Genomic DNA, 7,149 nt, shown 5'->3' with positions numbered 1-7,149 from the left:
TGCCAGTAAGAGCTACTTTGAAAATTGCATGTGATTAAGGAGAGCAAGATAATTGAGAAGAAAAATTTTATCTAGCGAAGAACAAACAGCAAGGTGGGCTGTGATTTTGTGTAAGGATTTTAAAACATGTTGGAAATGTTCAGTAGTGGAAAATTTCTTAGAAGTGAGCAGCAACCAAAAATCATCGTATTCTAGAATAGACCCAAATCACAGCACCTCTAAAATGAAGACATCATAAATTCATTTTCTCTGTCTGTTTCCTAGATCATGGTTCATGATCAGCTGCCTCCATGGTAAGAGACAGAGAAAAGTTACCAACAGATTCTTCTTATCCTTCAATCAAATGCCAGCTCAAGCTCTCCCTCCTTCAGATGTTCTCCAGTGGCTTTATGTTGCATTGCTGCTTCTTTCTGTGAAATTTTGAATCATACATTATCTGTGCCACATAACTCATCACCTTCCATTCTTTATTATTTAGTTTTTAAAAATCAATTTTATTTTCATATGTGTAAGGACTAGATTGTAAGGACCCAAAGACTTGGGCTTGAGAAGAGCTCTAATATTTGAATTTTCAAATTGATTTATGCTCAAATCAATTTATGGCACAGAAGGACTGGACTGAACTACTCACCATTTCCCTAACCAGCTATACCATTTCATACAGTTATGCCTTAGCTCTTGGGGTGGACATGGTGATTGACTCCCAAACATTGTCCCCTTCCCTAAAGAATTGAAGCATATACTAGAGGAATAGATCTTCATGGGAAGGGGTAGTTTCTACCTTCTCTACCACCACCTCCAACTTCCCAGCTAGATTGACTTGGGAATTAGCATGTGACCCAATTCTGTCCAATAAGAGGTGTGCTAAAGGCTTCTGGGGAATGTTCTTTCTTGCTTTTAAGAAAGAGCCATGTGAAATCAGGCTTTCTCCATCTTCATTTCGACATGAACAGAATGCTGTTTAGGTCTTTGATCCATTTTGAGTTAATTTTGGTACACAGTTATAGATAGCAGTCTAGTTTCATTCTTTTGCAAGTGGCTTTCCAATTTTTCCAGCACCATATATTGAAGAGGCTGTCTTTTCTCCGTTGTATGTATTGGATTTTATGGATTTGACTTCAAAGGCAAGGGAAGTAAACACTAAAATAAATGAATGGGACTATATCAAACTAAAAAGCTTCTGCACAGCAAAAGAAACCATTGAGAAAGAGGCAAACAATTGAATGGGAGAAGATTTTTGCAAACAATGCCTCCAATAAGGGGCTAATATCCAAAACATATAAGGAACTCATACAACCCAACAACAAAAAGACAACCCAATTAAGAAATGGGCAGAGGACCTGAATAGACATTTCTCTAAAAACGACATACAGATGGCCAATTACCATATAAAAAAGTGCTCAACATAACTAATCACGAGAGAAATGCTAATAAAAACCACAATGAGCTATCACTTCACACCAGTTAGAATGGTTGTCATCAACAAGACAAATAATAACAAGTGTTGGAGAGGCTGTGGAGAAAAAGGAACCCTCATACACTGTTGGTGGGAATACAGATTGGTGCAGCTGCTATGGAAGGCAGTGTGGAGGTTCCTCAAAAATTAAGAATAGAATTACTATATGACCCAGCAATCTCTCTCCTGGGTATATACCCCCAAAATCTGAAAACATTTATCCATAAAGATATATGTGTTCCGATGTTCATTGCAGCTTTCTTTACAGTGGCCAAGACATAGAAACAACCAAAATGTCCTTCGATAGATGATTGGATAAAGAAGATCTTGTGTATAGATACAGAATGGAATACTATTCTGCCATAAAAAAGATGAAATAGTGCCATTTGTGACAACATGGATGGATCTTGAGACTATTATGCTAAGCAAAATAAGCAGGCAGAAAAAGTCGAGAACCATATGATTTCACTGATAAGTGGCATATAAAAACTGAAAACAACAACGGAACAAGACAAACAAACGAAGAAACAAAAACTCAGATACAGACAATAGTTTAGTGGTTGCCAGAGGGTAAGGAGTGGCGGAGGATGGTAGATGAGGGTAAAAGTGATCAAATATATGGTGATGAAGGAGAACTGACTCTGAGTGGTGAATACACAACATGATATATAGATAATGTATTACAGAATTGTACACTTGAAACCTATGTAACTTTACTAACAATTATCACCCCAATAAACTTTAATTAAAAAAAAAAAGAAGAAAGAATGCTGTTAAGTGCTGTTTGGTGCTGTTGGCCACTAGGGGAGCCAAATGTAGCACGTGACTAATGTTGGAGAAGGAAGAGCAGAGAGATGGAAATGGAAAAAACCTGTATGTTAGACCACATTTTTGAGCTAATGCTAAATTACCAACACTAAAGGCCATCATACCTCTGGGTTTCTTTGCATATATGCATATTATTTAAGCCTATTTGTTCTTGTTTTCTGTTATTAGAGCCACACACGTCGCACACCATGATGCTCTTTTCCTTCTATCTGGATAGCATTTTCACTCATACTTTGCTTGAACCCATTCTGATTTCTTTAGGATAAGACAAATAAGAGTAGGTCATAGGATAAAAATGTTCTAAATACTCTTCACTTATATTATTAAAATGCTTTCCAGAAAAGTTACACCATTCTCTTTCCTCCCTGTCCATTTGCCAGCAGGCCACTCTAGCCTCAAACACTATTCACTACTGACTGGTGAGAGCATTTCTTCTGAATTTACTGTCTTTTAAAAAAAAATTAATTTGTTTTATTTATTAGTTTCAGGAGTACAAAGCAATGTAATAGACATTTAAACCCCTCATAAAGTGATAACCCGCCCTCCCAAAGCTATTCCCCTCTGACATCTTATATAGCTGTTACAATACCATCAACTATCTTCCCTATGTTGTACTCCACATTCCGTGACTATGTATACCTATATATTTAGTTATAGTTGACATTCAATATTATTCTACTTCAGCTTGTGCTGTGGGGTTCAGTGGCGCAGTCTTTCTGGTCACCTGAGCCATGCTCTCCAGCTGTGTCCCTTGTGTGGGTTGTATGTGCCCTCTTCTTGTAGTTGAGCCTTGATTGATAATTGCACTTCAGTGTGAGGGACTGACCCTTGGGGTCACTTGTTGTGAGGACTGGCCTTGACTACAGCGGAAGAGTTGTTGTTCAGGGGCTGACCCTATGGAGCAGGATCTGCCTCAGTAGGACTCTGGTGCCTGCCCAATCCTCCCCTTGGGTGTGTTGTACTTGGAGGCAGCTGGGTAATGCTCCAGCTCATTTTGAATCTGGCCACTGGGGGCGCCAGCCCCAAGACCACCTTGGAAGGGATCTGCTGTAGGTCAAGTTCAGCCACAGCCCGTGCCCCACCTGGGGCCACTCAGGGGGAGCCAGAAAGAAATCCTCAGATGACTGCCACCTGTGCTGTGCTTGGGAGCACCTTGAGAGGCCAAGTTGCGAACCGAGGCCAGCTGCCGCTTGTGCTGGCATAGGGCTGCTCAGCCAGAGGTACAGGACACGCTCAAGCCAGATGCTGCTTGTCTGGGTTCTGCAAACCTTTGAGAGTCTAGGAAAGTCTGCAGCTTGAGCCAAGGCAGGTGGTCTGCACAAAAAAGCCACTGAAAGCAGCCTGGGTGGGTGTGCTCGAAAGTTGGGCAGGGCCAGGTCTCTAATCGCCAGGGTGGGGCAAATGAACTGCAAAGACTCAGGTATGGCAGCCACGTGTGTTGGCGCGCCGGGAAGGGGGAAGGCTCAACAATGGCCTCCGCCAGCTCCCCTGTCCTGGAGAGAGCTGCCTCTCCAGCCCCTGTCCCAAGCCAGATAACTCAATTCCCCATCATTTGTCCCTGCCGTCTTTTCAGCTGCTGCCCCAGCGCTGGAGCTCAGAGAAAGTGATTCTGTTGGTGGGTAAGTCTGCATGACATCCCTTTAAGAGAAGCGCCTGGGAGTGCAACCGCACTTTCTCACTCAGTCACAATCTCAGCTGGTTTCACAACTAGAAATTATGGGAACTTCTCTCCCCGGCACTGGAACCCTGGGCTGGAGTGGGACTGGAATCTGTCTCTCCTCTAGGGGACTGCGGGGTGACTCCACAGCCAAAATAGACCTCCCTGTCTTTAATGGTCACTTGAGGGTGTGGGACCAGCCCGTTCCGCCTCTCTGATCTTCCTACCAGTCTGGAGGTGGCTTCTTCTGCATGTTCTTAGTTGAAAGTCTCTTCAGTTCAGCCTGATTTTAGGCGATTCTCAATAATGGTTGTTATTTATATTAGTTGTAGTTTTGACATGGTTGTGAGAGAAGGTAAGCACAGTGTTTACCTACTGCGCCATCTTGGTTATCTCTTTTACTGAGTCTTTGTATCCTTTTTTTGGGGAACTTTGAAATATAGCCCAGGGAGTGCACAAAGGAAAGAATATCTAGGGTGAGCTGATCTTGAGTCAAGTACGTGGGAAATTGACCTGCTAGGAAATCAAGGCTGTGGGGGCAAGAAGATGGGAAAAGGAGACATGAGATATCAACCTGGGCCTAGAAAGGGAAGCAGGGAGAATTAGCAAGAAAAGGAAGTGAGGACACAGAGCACAGCCTCTTATTATGTGATAATGATACACCCTAAGGCTATCTCTGATAAAGGACCCATTAGTACTCTGGGAGGTACTCAGGGTTGAGGATGGAAAGCCGTGTATTGAGAGCAGCCTCTCTGACTCTCATCACTCTCTCTCCATTCAGCTTCTTTTTCAGCTTTATTGAGGTAGCATTGACAAATAAAACTAAGATATTTCAAGTATACAACGTGCTGAGCTGATATATGTATACATTGTGAAAGGATCCTCACTATTGAGTTAATTAGTTAATAAACACATCCATCACCTCAGGTAGTTACTTTTTTCCCTTTTTTTTTTTTTTTGGTAAGAACATTTTAGTTCTGTCTTAGAAAAGTTCAGTTATATAATATAGTATTCTCAACTGGAGTCACTATGTTTTACATTACCGTATTTCCCCATGTGTAAGATGCGCCCTTTTAAAAAAAAATTGGGGTCTAAAAACTGGGTGCATCTTATACAGTGGTTGTAGATTTTTTTACTTGCATTTCCCACTGAGGATGAGGCAGTATATGAAGACAGTGATTCGTCATCAGACACAGATGAGGACAAGCTAATGGTTGGGAGTTTTGACAGTGATGAGGAGTTGTATGAATTTTATAATGAATAAAATTTGAGTTCAATAACTTTATGTAATGCATTTTTTTTTCAAATTTTGGGCCCCAAAATTGAGGTGCGTCTTATACATGGGAGTGTCTTATATGTGGGGAAATACGGTAGCTCCTCAGACCTTATTCTTTTTTTTTTTATTTCTTTTTTATTTTTTTATTTTTTATTTTGAAAAAGACATAATAACAAAATACAAAAATAAAAACAAAACAACCAGGCATATCAATATTTGTGACGATATGATACGTTAACATTACATATATGTGTGTGTGTGTGTGTGTGTGTGTGTATGAAATCACCTGAAGAAAAAGCATAGGAAGATATTTGAAACCAAGGCTAGACTTGAACAGACTTCTGATGAAATACAACTAAAAGTTTTTCTTAAGTATTTAAGCAATGTTTAAGATACCGTATTTGCCGGCATATAAGACGACTGGGCGTATAAGACGACCCCTTAACATTTCCACTCAAAATACAGAGTTTGTTATATGGTCGGCTGTGTGCGATTTTGCGAGTGTGGTAAAATCGCATAACAGCAAAATCGCATAACAGCCGAGCATACACCCAGCAGCGCTGCTGATGCCTGAACGGTATGTGGAATGAAGTGGGCGGGCATCGGGAGGCCACTATGGCACGGGGCAAGCACTATGGGCAGTCTATCTGAAGTGTACCTGGCGTATAAGACGACCCCCCACTTGGAGGCATATTTTCCAGGGCCAAAAAGTCGTCTTATACGCCGGCAAATACGGTATTATTACCACTCTTCTATATCTCGTTTGCAAAAGTCAGCAAAGTCGGCTTCAAAACATGATCCCTGGTTGTTTTACTAGGATATCTTCTGGTGATGATCCTGCTTCCTTATGAACAACTACTTTGCTCATCCACTGTGTTGAGGTCTTCTTGTCTTAAGGAGTGTGATGAACACAAGGATCAGTGAACCCATATTTATGAAGATAATTTTCTTCAGCTAATATTTTGGGGATACAAGAGGAAATTTCTTTTTGTTGTTCTCGCCACTTGAGTATATTCTCTGCCAGTTCTTCTGTCTCAGTCACCAAAATATCCATCTTTGCTAAAGCTTTGCTCATTTTCTTTAGATTTGCATCTAAATGAGGCATATTTCTAATTGTTTCAAGATGGGTTTCTAATCTCTCAATGAAAGTCACTGCCAACTCCAGCAAATGTACCATGTATCTGTGATAAACAGATTCAATAGGCAGGCTTTCCTCGCACATAGGTTTCAACAGTCTTTGCCTGAGGGACCTCTTCTCTTTTAGCACTGCTTCCAAATGATTATTCATATTTTGTAGAGTATGACACTTTTCATCCAAAAAGGAAGGATGAACAACATCAGCTGTATCCTTTTCTAGTCTTAGAAGTTCAATTTCCAGGTTTTTCTGGTTGATTTCAGCTTGAATATTTGTGATCTGCTGTAGCTTGGAGAAATTCACAAAACAAGAAGCTGATTTCTTAGATATATTTAACATCTCCTGAGTGACAAACCCCGATGCTACGAAACGGCCCAGCACTAGCCCGGCAGTGGTTGGCGCGGACACCGGGTCCCAAGGGTTCGTGGCCTCCATGGCTGAGACCCGCCTCCCAGAATGGCACCGACCATAAGTCCAGACCTTATTTTTTATTCAACTGTTATGCTTTATCATCTTGATGTCCTTCTGGGGCATCATTAGAATGGGCTGGTTTGGGTTCCACTGTGGAACCTTTTTTTTTTCAAGTGTTTGTCACCTCACAAGAAGGCCATACATTTAAAGGCAGCCTTATAAACAAAAGGTGAGGCTGGGAAATCATCCATGAGACTTAATTTGATGAGTCTGAATCATACCCCGTCTCCCAGTTTCTTCTCTTTTAACCAGTGCTTTAAATCTCTCCAAAAACAAAATCATGTAAGATTTGAAACCAGAAGTAGCAATCTAGTCCACCCACTCAG

The 7,149-nt window shown here is 41.2% G+C and overlaps 1 pseudogene; it reads right to left on the bottom strand.

The window, feature by feature from the left end:
• Positions 1-6,017: 6,017 nt before the first annotated feature.
• Positions 6,018-6,787, bottom strand: LOC109384013 (HAUS augmin-like complex subunit 2 pseudogene; annotated as a pseudogene).
• Positions 6,788-7,149: the final 362 nt, after the last annotated feature.

Source organism: Hipposideros armiger, unplaced genomic scaffold (genome assembly GCF_001890085.2).
Source record: "Hipposideros armiger isolate ML-2016 unplaced genomic scaffold, ASM189008v1 scaffold_92, whole genome shotgun sequence".
NCBI classification, from domain to species: domain Eukaryota; kingdom Metazoa; phylum Chordata; class Mammalia; order Chiroptera; family Hipposideridae; genus Hipposideros; species Hipposideros armiger.
Note: the sequence above shows the minus strand (reverse complement) of the source record. Positions and strands in the feature narration are given on the sequence as shown.